The sequence below is a fragment of the Larus michahellis genome, chromosome 9 (genome assembly GCF_964199755.1).
Source record: "Larus michahellis chromosome 9, bLarMic1.1, whole genome shotgun sequence".
Classification (NCBI taxonomy): domain Eukaryota; kingdom Metazoa; phylum Chordata; class Aves; order Charadriiformes; family Laridae; genus Larus; species Larus michahellis.
The window spans coordinates 40,624,650-40,637,341 of record NC_133904.1 but is presented as its reverse complement, the minus strand read 5'-3'; the positions used below and the strand labels follow the sequence as shown (position 1 = coordinate 40,637,341).

Sequence of the window (12,692 nt, the reverse complement as noted above, 5' to 3'; positions counted from 1 at the left end):
CCTCTGGATTCCACTGGACAGGGCTCATGTATCATCAGCCTTTGTCTGACACAAGGGAAAACAAAGTGTTTGCTCAGATCTGCGTATGTTGCACGCAGACTTGAATATTTTCCTCCTTAGGTACTGTCCACCTTCCCAGGTTTAGATATTTTGTTCATTTTACTTTCTTATAGCAGAGCAGAATGCTCCTGGGGACAGCAGAAACTGGTGACATACTGATTTGAGGCTTTGTACTGCACTGTTAAATGAAATAGTATCTCATGCTCTGGCAGTGGGTATGGTGGGGGGAAGTCTTGTGACTCACTGAATGCGTATGTGGCAAGGTCTGAATTATGATTCCTATCAGTTTATGTGGGGCTTAGGGTTGTTCTGGGCAGAGTATTTCCTATAATTTGATTTAAATCATGTCAAATCCCTAGGGTCTGGGGAGGAGAGGTGGGATTGTGTAATTCCAGAGTATTAATATCAGGCAGGGTTAGTTCAGAATATGAAAACTCAATTACTTGTTCTGGCAGTTACTGAGACATCACAGATTTTCAGGCTGCACACCACACAGTTTAAGAGTCAGATGCAAAGTTCGCAGCATGCTCCAGCCTTAGTCATCCTAATTCGCATCCAGCAGGCTTGTAAGAACAGCCCTGTTTTCATTAACTAGTTTGCATTAGCCTCTACCTGTAGTACTGAGATGTGAACCATGGAGGCTGCGTAATGTGACACTTAGCAAAATGAACTCCCGTGTTTAGACCAAGGCAATTCAGTGTATGCTGTAGCTTGTTCCCACACGCTTGTATATATATTGGGTCAGCAGTGGGAGCTACCACAACGGGCTATACGTGGTTCCATTGTTTTACATATGTCAACGTTGAGACCTCTCCGTGGAAGGTTTGCTTGCATGGGACTCTTTCAAGATTCTTAGGAAAGGTTTTTCAGTGTTTGAAGTAAATGTTCAGAACACCAAGAAATAGCACGGATAATCCTCAGGAGCTGTAAAGGATGGCAGTAGGATACTCAGCAGAATCCAACACTTCAGCTTACAGGCTACCACCTAAGTGGAAATTGTAAGATCTAGGTGCAAACCTTTCATTAATATGAACACCCACATGACCTTGGGCAATTTCTGCTTCTTGTTTCTGTTTCTGTTCCTCTCTTCTGCTTTTGCTGTCAGCACTGGCTGCTTTTCTGGCGAGAATTGTCTGTTCTGTGGGCTCTAGTAGAAGGAGAAGGAAAACTTGCTTGTGGTTCACACCTCTGAATGCTTCTGCAATGTAAGTGAAAATAACAGCTTTCACAGAACAGTGTAATTATTATCTTTCTAATATCCAGTTCTTCTACAGAACATTCAAGACAAGCCTCTGCGTACCTGTCTGGGAAGCAGTGGGCACCTTACAATCTAGGAGAGTGAAAAAGATTTAAAGCCACCAGTGTGCAAGCCATAGAGGGGGGTAAGACATTTTTGTAAGAATTAAATCAAGCAAAACTATAGTGGTGTTTTCAGCTTATTTGTTGTGAAGAACTGATGGAATCCCTTTTTAAGCTCCACATGCTCTCTTATGGCTATCTACTCACAAAATTGGGGCTAAATTTAGCATTCTGTGTTACACGGCAAAAGGTGATGATCAGTCTGCAAGTGAGTTGGTTGGTGTTAATTTCTAGGAGAGAGTTTTTACTTTGACCCAGAGCTTTTCAGGGCTTCATAGTTTTGCTGCGGTATTCCCTGGTAGCAAATGGGCTTGCCTCGTAGAGGCATTGGGAAGCTTAATGATTGTCAGGTTCTCCTCCAGAAAAGATCCTTGAGCAAAAGGCAGTTTGAGTTCAATACGTATTTTCAGAATGGCTTCAACCTTTTGCAGTTTGGATGGCAGCGTGTTGAATGAGAATCTCTGGACTGACGGTAGTGGAGTGCCTGCAAGGGTTTTTTTCTTGTTATAGGCATTTTGAGTTTTCCAATCATCTGCTGGAGTATAACCAGTCCCAAAGGCAGGCAGAAAGGCCTCCGAACTCATCAGTTCGGGTACTGTCTGTTGCACCAAGTATACTCAAATGTCTTGGCACATATTGTGCCAGTGCTTAGCTGCTTCTGCAGTGAAAGGCTTCATCCTGAGTAGGTGACAGCTGCAGTGGCATACACACTGCCTGTTTAAACCATCCTCTTCCATGTACCTCTGCCCTCCGAGTCGCTCAATAGATGTTTATTTTCAGGCTGTTTATATGCAGTAAGGAAGTTGTGCCCTTGTTTGGGTTATCCTTGCCCTGCAGATCTTGCTAGTGGGAGAAGATCTTGCTTCTGGAATTGTTCTCTTTGAATCCCAAGGACAATTTGTCCTTTCCAAGTGATAGGGACAGGCCTGAAATACAGCCTTAACCTGACTTATGTTGCTGGGTCAACTCTCTGGTAAGCAGGACCGTATGATGCAAAGCAGTGTTGACTTAACTTCACATAACATTTTTGTCTCGGCTAGGCCTGGACAGTACTCTTGAAATATTCACATACAATCTCCCCAGCTTTCCAAAGAACTGGACCATTAATGTTAAAAGTAAGCTAGTGGATAAGTTTAAAGATATGATGCTGATTTCTGTAAAAAGAACTGCTAATTACAGAAGTAATGTGTTGATTTGACCCTATAGAAGAATTAGCAATTTCATGTGGGTTGCTCCTAGCTACCTTAGACTCTTTTCTACATTGGACATATATTTGATATAATATTATTAAACTTGCTTGCAGTAATCCTTAGGGATGTGTAGTCTTTCTTTCCATGATATCAATAACACTTTCCTACTAAAGTGTTTTGAAGGATAGACATTCCAAATATGGTACGCCCAGTGTAAAAACCTGCAACTGTTAACTAAAACAGGTGCAGTTTGCACCATCTGTCATATAGTCATATTCGGAATGATAGAAAATGGGAAGTTCTGTACAGGAAAGCTTTGTGCTCGGACATCGCAAATGTTGTCTCACCAGCCACTGATTTCCAAAGTGTGATACAAGATACCTGTTTTCCTCTGTGTTTGTGGCTGGCAATAGATGTGATACGTGTTAGAAATTATTAATATTCTAATGACTGCTGTGGTGATTGAGAACAAATGCTGATATAATCAGAGCGCAGGATGATGTGCATAGAGAAAAGTCCAGTTTAGGCACGACTAAACTGTTAATAATTTGAATGCATTCACATGCTTCTGAGTTTGTTGCTGGTCATTGGCCAGTAATATTGTAGAAACAATGATAATATTGGAAAAACATGGTATGCAGGGGCAGGACTTATCAACTTGCCAGGTTACCATCACAGTAATTCTCTGTAGAAATTCCCTACTTCTGCACTGCCCCCCCCCCCCGAATCTCTGATCATGTAAGCTAAAAATGTATATGCATGAAAAAGATGATAGAAAATTGCTGCAAAAGATCCTTTCCTGAAGACTTTTCTTTGGAAAAATTTCTGTTAAACTTGAAAAAGCAGATTTGCAATGTTACTTCATGTGTGATACTTGAAAGAAAATACACAGATTTCTAGATTTTTCATATCAGACTAAATGGAGGTACCTAATTCCTGGTCACTATGCACATCCTCCAGAACTTGGGATACTTGAGTCCCTTAGTTTTGAGTGGCTATTTTGGGGGTGGGTGCTCTAATAAAGTACATACTCTTATACCTTTGCATGTTTGGGGACCTGTAGTGTGTTCTCCTGTGTTCAACTTGTGTGTTTCTCCATCACTGCAAGGAAGTAACTTCTAAGGTTAACTGCAAAGGTTGTTGGTCAAATGAAATTTTGCATGGTGGAAAAGGAAGCACCTTATCAAAAGGCACTGTGAGGATTGAGGTAGATACAGTGTGGAGAGTTTAATAGTGCCAGCACAGCTTGATAGGTAGAATGGTCTAGCAGGAAATATATTATGTAGGGCTTAACTCTGTTAATTGCAGGTTTTTCTTTGTAATAGTAAATGGAAATGGGGAATGTTCAGCATAGGTTAGGACTGACTGTCAAAAGTTAATTCTTAATTAATTATTTAGAAATAAATTAAATGATCAGAAGACTTGCAGTCTTGCATCTCTGTTTTTTTTTTTTCTCCCACCCATTTGAATTGATGCTGTCTTATTTGGTTTCATGCAAAATAACTTCATCAAGTTTTCAGAGGGTTCAATAAATGCTAGTTCTTCTTTCCATAAATGCACTTATTAGATGCTTTTGTCTCTAAAATGTTTTCAATACCTTGATTTCTATGTGCTGCTCTTGTTATACTTTTTTAACAGGTCAGCTTTTACCTACTGCAGGGATTTGAAAAAAAAAAAAAAAAACAAACCCACAAAAAAACCACAAAAAACAACAAAACCCACAACACCCCCCCCGCAAACTCCAAAAAAAACAAAACAAAAAAATAAACCCAAACAAGCAAAAAGGTATTTTTAGAGTTGTATAGAAAGCCCCTAGATAAAGTGCAGGGGAAAAACAGCACAGCAAACCTTCCTTCCCTGCCTGTGCACAGAGGGAGATCTCATGCTGACCTGCTTGATTGTTTTCCTTGACTTGTTAGCTGTAGCATGCGACATGAACAACACAAAGCTCTTGTTTCATTAATATATCCTGCTCTGGTATCACTAGTCTTCGTGGGCAAATAGATTTTGGGACTGTACCCTATGGCCATGGTCCATACACAGAGGAGCAAGGTGTGAAGCTGGGCTGCACCCTGCTGTTGTCACCTCACAGCTGGTACTTTGTATTCACTTATGGAAGCAAAAACAGCTGGAAAGTTGATTTCTGTTTTCTGCTTGTAGATTTTTCCAGTCTAAGATTAGTCCTGGGTGACGTAAAGGCTCTGCTGGGAGCTCTTCTGCTTGCTGGCCCCGGGCATGTGGAGAGGAGAGTGGGGAGGGATGTGTGGGACTGTAAGGCTGTAGTACTCCAGGCTATTGGAATAGCCCCTTGAAAGCCTCTGCAGCCGAAGCAACTTGGTCAGAGGAGAGTAAATCCTTTAGGGTATTATGATTTTGGCCTGACGTGATTTTTCTTTGCTAAAAATGAACATAGCCTCCTTTTTTTTTTTTTCTACATGAGAAATTGGTTTGCACATACTTTTCTTGAGCATGAAGATTGTTGGCTTCTGTTGTTTGATCTAATAACTTCACTTGCTGAAGAGACATCTGCCATGGTGCCTTTGGTGTTTTTTCACTAAGTGAAGAAATACTGGGTTTGAGGGCTGTGCATCATACAGGACTGCCATGGTGCTCATGGCCTGTGAGGAAAGAGCACCTCTGCTTGCCCCCTTGGTCCTCCTTTTATATAAGAATTCACTCCTATAAAGAAGGCAAATTGCAGAGGACTTAGTTAAACCTGTCGTGCTCTTAGTAACATTTTATCTTGCTACTGGTGACCACTAGGAAGGGGGAGATACACATCCTTGTAGCTACATAGCACCTCCAAATGTTTGATGGCATGGACCAATAAGCAGGATGTATGGCTACATGGGGCAGCCCCTTGAGTTGGGATAAATCTCTGAATTTCCAGCCTAGATAGAGGCCAACGTAGTTTCTTCCCTGAAAAGCTGTTAATTTAGACAGTTAACGTATGGTAATTGTCTCCAAGCTTTTGCCTTGACATTGCCAGTTGAGGGCAGCTTTGTTAGTACTTAATGCACCCCTGTCCTTTGTGGGTGCTAAGAATAAAAAGGCCTCACTTGTGGAAATTATGCACTTAAACGTCAAAGGACGTTACTGGTCTCAGCTGCTTATTTGATGGTAAGCTCTTTCTTCCCAGCCATGGCTGTGTTGCGAAGGTGGAATGGGGTTTGTGGTGTGTTGCTTCCTCTGAGTCACTGCTACAGTTCATGTCATAACAGCTACCGTGCTGCAAGACCTGCATACAACTCAACTCCTTCTGTTTAATCTGCATTCAGAACCTTCTCTAAGGCAGTTATTTTGCTGCTGAACAAAAAATAAATATGATGTTTACTAGACTTAGAGTTTGCCCAAAGCCACCTTTTACAGAGCAATCTTATTAGCGTGTTTTTTGAATGGTAATAGCAGGATTTGTGTGTCTGGTACCCTGACTTTGCTACCTGAATTTTGGAAAGCAAAATCAGAGATAAAGTATTGTCAGTTCTTCAAATACGACCACCTCAATAGAGTTTCTTTTCACAGACACTGTTCAAGACAGTGCCTAGCAATCTTTTGGTTTGGAAACTACAACTATTACTGGGCTTTGAGAAACATGGGCACCCAGAAGCCATGGGGGAGCCTGGCATCCGTGAACTATGCTGTAAGGGCTTTGTTCTGTGCCTCTTGTTAAGCACCTACAAGTCCAGTACCTACTTCCCTTCCCAGCACCCAAGGACTGTGCATACTTGTTTTAGAGCAGAAATACAACTTGCAATGAACTATCTTTTTCATTGTCCTGTACCTCCCTAAACCTTTGGGCCAAACTCCTCTCTGCTGCAGACCTCACATGCTGAGAAGCCTGTCTGGAGGTGACTCAGTGTGTGCATAATAAAAAGGTTAAAAGAGGTAAATGCTGTGAACTGTGGCTTCAGCCCTCTTTTGAGTTCTGGCCTTCAGGATGAAAGGCTGCCTCATGAAATACCACCTCCTGACTTGTTCCAGCATCCATCCTTGCACATGGTCACTGTGCCCTGTTGACACAGTACTGAATTTCTTCACGGTGTCTAATGTATTTGTCTGCTTAGTGCTCTACGAAGGTGGTGCTGCTGCTGATGTCCCCAGGAGTGGGCCAGTGCTGCACAGAGGAACTCAGTCTGCTCTGACTGACACCAGCAGTCCTTAGTGAGATAAGGATTTAAATCTGAAGCTCCCAGTAGGTTAGTGTCTGAACTGCACATCTTCTCCTCTTCCTTGCTGTGCCTCCAAATCCAGCTTTCACAGCACCACAGGCATTTTAATTATTCCTTGGTCATTGCTGACCTCAGTAATTGTCTGGAAAACTTCAGAAAGAAAAAAGTATCTTTAAGCCATTTAAAAAGTGCTTTCTTCGATTAGTCACTTCTCCAAGCCTCAGGGACTTCACTACTTCTTCCTTAACAGCCTGTTGGGGGAGATGGCAAGTTATGGGTGTATTTTTGGCACTGTTTTAGCTTACATTGTCCCTCAGACCCTTGTGATGTATGGGAAAGTGCAAAAATCCTGCTGTTGGGTGTTGGAATGGATAATGGTGAAAATGTGTAGTTCTTAACATGACAGTGCTATTTTATGAAGGAAACATGATATTATAAGTATTTTTCTGAACTCTTCTTGGCTTGGTGATAATGGAGAGTCATTTGATCTAGATTCAGAGACTCAGCATAGTAAAACAGGTAAATGTCTCTTAATGTAGATGTATGTTCCTAAAACACATGTCTCCTGAGGGATATTTTTGTCTATAATAAATTCTAAATAGTGTACTAGCTTAACAACAACATAATATGCTGTTTTCTGACTGAGTAAGCTCTCTGTCTTTTAAATTTCCTGACTGTAACAGCGGGGAAACTTTTTTTATGTGTATATTTGTTTTTTCTTTCTGAAAGTGTTTGTTGTGAGACAGGTATAATATTAAAAGTGCTAGGAAGCTTTTGATTGCAATTACAGTGTTGCTCTAATCTTTTTCTGGACCTAAATGTAGAAAAGCAACCTATTCTTTACGATGTAGCCATGCTTCACTTAATGCGGTGGTATTTTGACCTCTGATTCCTGTGGGTCGGTGACTTGTTGTATTGAGATTCCTCCTGAGGCTCCAAATGAGGATGGCTGATGAGACTTCACTGGTGAAGCAGAGTGACTGAATCCCTACAGTAACATTAATTATTGCCTGGAGCAACTCAAGAGAGGACAGGGGAGCTGGTATGTAACTGAAATGTTCTTGTTGTAGCTCTATTTCTGTGGAACTAACAAAAGAAGGATATAGTCCTCTTTACATAACATTTCATTGTTTACTCCTAATTAGGAAGGATCATGCCAAAATGACAGTTTATTTTCATATTTACTTTTCACTTTCTTGTTTTTTAATTGCTTTAGACTTCTGTCATTCCTTTTAGGAATTTTAAATGTAAGCACCCGTGTCAAAGGAGAAGAATAAGTTACTGTTGTATGCTGCTGTTTTTATATTGGGGAGATGTGAAATATTTCTGGCAATGCATTACAAATACACTGGAGTGGTCCTCTGTGCTCGGTAGTGATCTTAGAGGAATTTCATCCTTAACTTCTGTTTTCTTCAGTGGTAGTTGAATATCAAGTGTACTTAAATATCCTGAAAATCCAATGGAACAGAGATCATCAAGTAGGTATGTCAGTATTTACGCTGTTAAAAAGCAGAGTCCTTGTTTAATATCCACTAACTGTGGATTTTTATTTTTGAAGAACTATTTCTGGTTAAAAAAAAAAAAAATCCAAAAAAAACCCTCCAAAACCCCCAACCCCCCCCAAACCACATAAAAAATATAGAAGCCATATATTTGAAATAGTTTGTGGGGAATAAATGCCATTGTCTCCATTTAGGACTAATCCATTTGACACAAACGGCATGTTCTAGGCTAATCAAAGACCATATATATTTGTGCTGCTCTTCTTGCGCTGAAATCTTTGTCCTGGTCATGCATTGAAGTGAACCTGTGACTTGTTCCAGGGTTCCTTCTTAGCGCTTTTGGCCAGCTACAAGAGGGTATAGTATTTTTCTCTGATTCTATCTGTATGCTTGCTGTAGGTAGTGTTTGATTTTTTTTTTTTTTTTTTTTTTTTTTTTTGGCAGCTTGTGACCTGGTGTGGGTTGGTTGTCACTGGGTCTGCTCACCACATGTGTTAGCAGAGCAGTTTGCCTGGAGGTTGCCCTGTATGGAGGTCCTTGCACCCTCTCTGTGCTGTTCTCTATGACTATGTACCAGTCCAGACCACCTGTGTTCCCTGTTGGCCAAGGGGAGAGAGAATTTGCTTAGTTAATGCTTTGTCCCGCCTCAAACAGTTCTCTCTTCCTGATGAAGATACTCTCATACTTCTTCAGTAAATGTGTTGGGTGGCAATAGGATGGTCTCAATCCTCCCCCCAGTTATTGATTTTTATGCAAATGCACAAGTATTGATAACCTCTGTTTTGCATTGATAATCACAATAATTATTTCCAGGTACAGGTTATGGGCTCACTTTTGCCAAATTGTCATACACATAGTATAAAATTGAAACCTCCTGATGGAAGCTTTTTTGATCTGTTTTCAGGCCCAGCAGCAAAGGAGTAGTCTCATGAATCCCAGTGTATGTTTTCAGGATAATCATAGAATCATCTAGGTTGGAAAAGATCTTTAAGATCATCAAGTCCAACCGTTAACCTAGCACTGCCAAGCTACCCCTAAACCACGTCCCAAAGCCTCACATCTACACATCTTTTAAATACCTCCAGGGATGGTGACTCAACCACTTCCCTGGGCAGCCTGTTCCAATGCTTGATAACTCTTTTGGGGTTAATTGTGACCAAGGAGATGAATTCTCTCATAAAACTAGCAATATGTGAAGCATTAAATGTGTACATAACTCTTATTAACCACAAACAATTAAATCTGCAACTGAAATGACAATGTGCATAAAGCAACAGACATTAAAGCAGAAAGTACATGATGAGCAATGCTGGCATGGCGATGACTGTTCTCTCAAAACAGGCCCCTCCGTGGAGACTAAAACTCCCTTGATATGACACTGAGATGATAATACTTTGCACTTACATTGCACTATACATGTTCACAGTATTGCACAAACATTAGCTATAATTAATCCTCACAACACCCTTGTGGGGAAGATAAGTATTATTACTTATTCCTGTGACAGTGCTGGCAACTATCACAGGTGGGCTACCACTGACTGGTTGTGGGTGTAGTCTTTATGCAGAGATCCTCAGCAGTTGGCACTTCAGTTTATACCAGAGCTTATCAGAAATATATTTTGTATCTCCAGCTAGTGTGCCCCTTGTGTTACCTTCATGCAGCCCACACTCCCCTTGTGCTCCCAAAAAAGTGTTAAACAGAAAACTAAAACATCTGTGTTGTATAGAGTCATGAACAGCAGTGGTGTTCTGGGGATGTTTCTGTATGAATTCAACATTATTTGTGTATAGGTTTCACACATAGGTTTTAAGGTTTACTTTGATCACTAAATACCAATGCTATTATAACTCACACCAGAGTCTACTTAACCAAACTTTAAGCAACCCAGAGAAACAACGATCATCCACCTAGTGATGCATCCGACTTGCACTCAAACTTTTGTGCACCTATGTTGATGAGAATTCTTGCTCTAAGTAGCCAGTTGTCCCCTGCAGCATTTCTGTCCTGGTGATTCAGGGTACCCAAGTGGTGTGCTCCACAAAGGTGGCTTGTTATTATGGGGCAAGTTATTTTAAAGTTGTGTTAACTCTTGCAGTTTAATTGTGAACCTGTTTAACTTTTAGTCTTACTCCCTGTGGGTAAGAAATACAAAAGTATTGTATTTTTTTAACTTGGTGCAGAAAATGTTTAAAGCTATTTGAAAAAAGTTAAAAATGCTTGAGAGGTTAGAAAAGATGACCCTTTATAGGCTGAAATTGAAATGGAATTTCCAGGATCTCTTTTTTCCTTTGGAGGAGAGACACTTTTGCCTTTAGAGATCTTGTTTCTTTGGCACTGAACAAGAACACAGAGCTCTTGGCATTGGGAAGCTCAGTGTTTCCTGCCTGTTCCCAGCCTGGGAATGTGCCTGCTTTCTCCTGTGAAGAAGTGGGGATACATAACAGCCTTTATGTAGGCTGTTGTTTCTTTTATTCATATTTGCTGAGGACACTGAGATAGCAGAAGAATATTAGCATGTATAATATACTGGTCAAAATAATATATTTGTTGTTTAAAGTTGGAAGAGGAGTATGTTTTATACCAAGTAATCTTGGAGAGTCAAGTGGGTGTTCCTGGTGTTTAGTAGCGCCAGGATCAGATTTTAGAATAAACTCAAAAATGTAAAGCTGTCTTGAGACTTATGTTTGAGCAGTGGAGTTGTTCAACAGGGACAAGTTCTTGTTGTAAAGACTTTTTTATTAAAGAGCTCCCTTATTCTCATTACAGTGCCTGCCTAGATTTTAACACACTGGGCCATATCCTCATGTTGAATGATGCGCAACGCTTGCTTTTATTCTGATCTCCTTAAGAAAGAGTGATAACATACAGATATGTATCATCAGGTGCTGTTTCTGTTGATATACCTGCCTTAATAATGGAGGATTTTCAAAATTTTAGTGGCTTTCATCCAGTCTCTGTTGGTGTCAATCTTATGGCTCAAAATGAGCTTTAAAAAGGGTTTTGTTATAAAGAGAATAAGAGGGTGAAGACCAATTGCTTGTGCAAGAATGTTGTTTGTGCATGTCATTGGTTCATTATATTTGCACTTGAATTAATGCAAGTATGGAAGGCAGGGTGTTTTGATCCTGCACTGTTGATTTGTATGTGCAAAGGCATATGTACAGTTGTATGCACTTCCCACGCATGAATCTGTTGTCTGCCTATGAAGCTGCTATAGATTCAAAGAATGTATTTATCTTTTTCCAGTTGCACAAATGTTTGGATACTTGTTTCAATGGCTTTTTTTTTTTTTTCCCCTGAGGTTTCCTTGGTGGTTTTGGAGATCTTGCACTAAAGGGGAGGAAATGCTAACCAAGCTCTTCATCCAAAGCAAAGCTATTTGGAAGAGTCTGTTTCTTTTATCAAGTTGTGTAAATGAGAAAGAGACCCAAAGGAAAAGACTGTGGCTAGAAGCAGAAGAAAAACATCAGCCTGACTGTAGAAGAGGGGAAGTAACTAAAATATTTATTTCTACTAGGTTGGAGAACAACATATGTTAGGCAGGCTTGACTTTTTCCAAGCATAAACTTTACTCTGACATGCTCTGCTACACACAGCAACAAACACTCCCTAAAGCAGAACATCAGATGGAACATTCAGTGAGCGCAGGGTAGCGGATGCAGGATGGTGCTTGTTTAAAAAGAAGCTGGCATTTGTCAGAAGCTGTGGCAAATATGCCATTATTTTTTATTTTCTACACAACCTGTGAGATATCAGACATGTTCTAATGAGATTCTGAAATACCAAGCTTATAAATATTGATAGGGAAAGTTCCTTCTCATCCATGGAGAGAGATTGCGTTTTGCAATTATACAGCTTCACTCATGTGAACTGTATTGCAATTTGTTCTTCTGTCTCCTTCACAGGAGAAACTGTTCAGAGTTACAGTTCAATCTCTGTTCTCAATCAACTCTCTTTTGCCACCTGTATTTCCTAGTTGATGAGATATTTAAAATTGTCTGGTATTCAGAGGATGCCAGACTGGGAGATTTCAGAGGCTGATGCGCAAAACTTATGAGTTGGCAGCAGTTGTTTTCTGTTAGAAGAATGTGAAAGGTGGTCAAATTTTGTCATTTTAAAGGAAATGATGTATTTTTAACCAAGGTTTTTAAAAAAATATTGACCTGTTAATTTTTTAAATAAAAGTTCTTCAGGTTTTATGGATAAATTTTGTGCAATATCCTCTGGAATAAGTCACAGCACATTCCAGATATTACATGTTATTGTGCAAAATTGGGTTGTAACACAGTAGTGTGCTATGGCTCTTGTATCAGTTGCAGTGAAAACATATGAGACTTTGCATCAGTTTTCAGTTCATCACAGTAAAACCCAACAGAAAATTCCAGGCCTCGTTTGACTTTAGACTTAAA

The 12,692-nt window shown here is 40.2% G+C and overlaps 1 long non-coding RNA gene across 1 annotated transcript in view; it reads left to right on the top strand.

Moving 5' to 3' along the window:
- LOC141748474 (uncharacterized) overlaps positions 1-11,994 on the top strand; it is a 34,539-nt gene extending 22,545 nt beyond the window's left edge. The window contains exon 3 of the long non-coding RNA XR_012589004.1: positions 11,585-11,994. This is a non-coding gene — a long non-coding RNA (uncharacterized LOC141748474). The remainder of the gene's footprint in view (positions 1-11,584) is intronic.
- Positions 11,995-12,692: the final 698 nt, after the last annotated feature.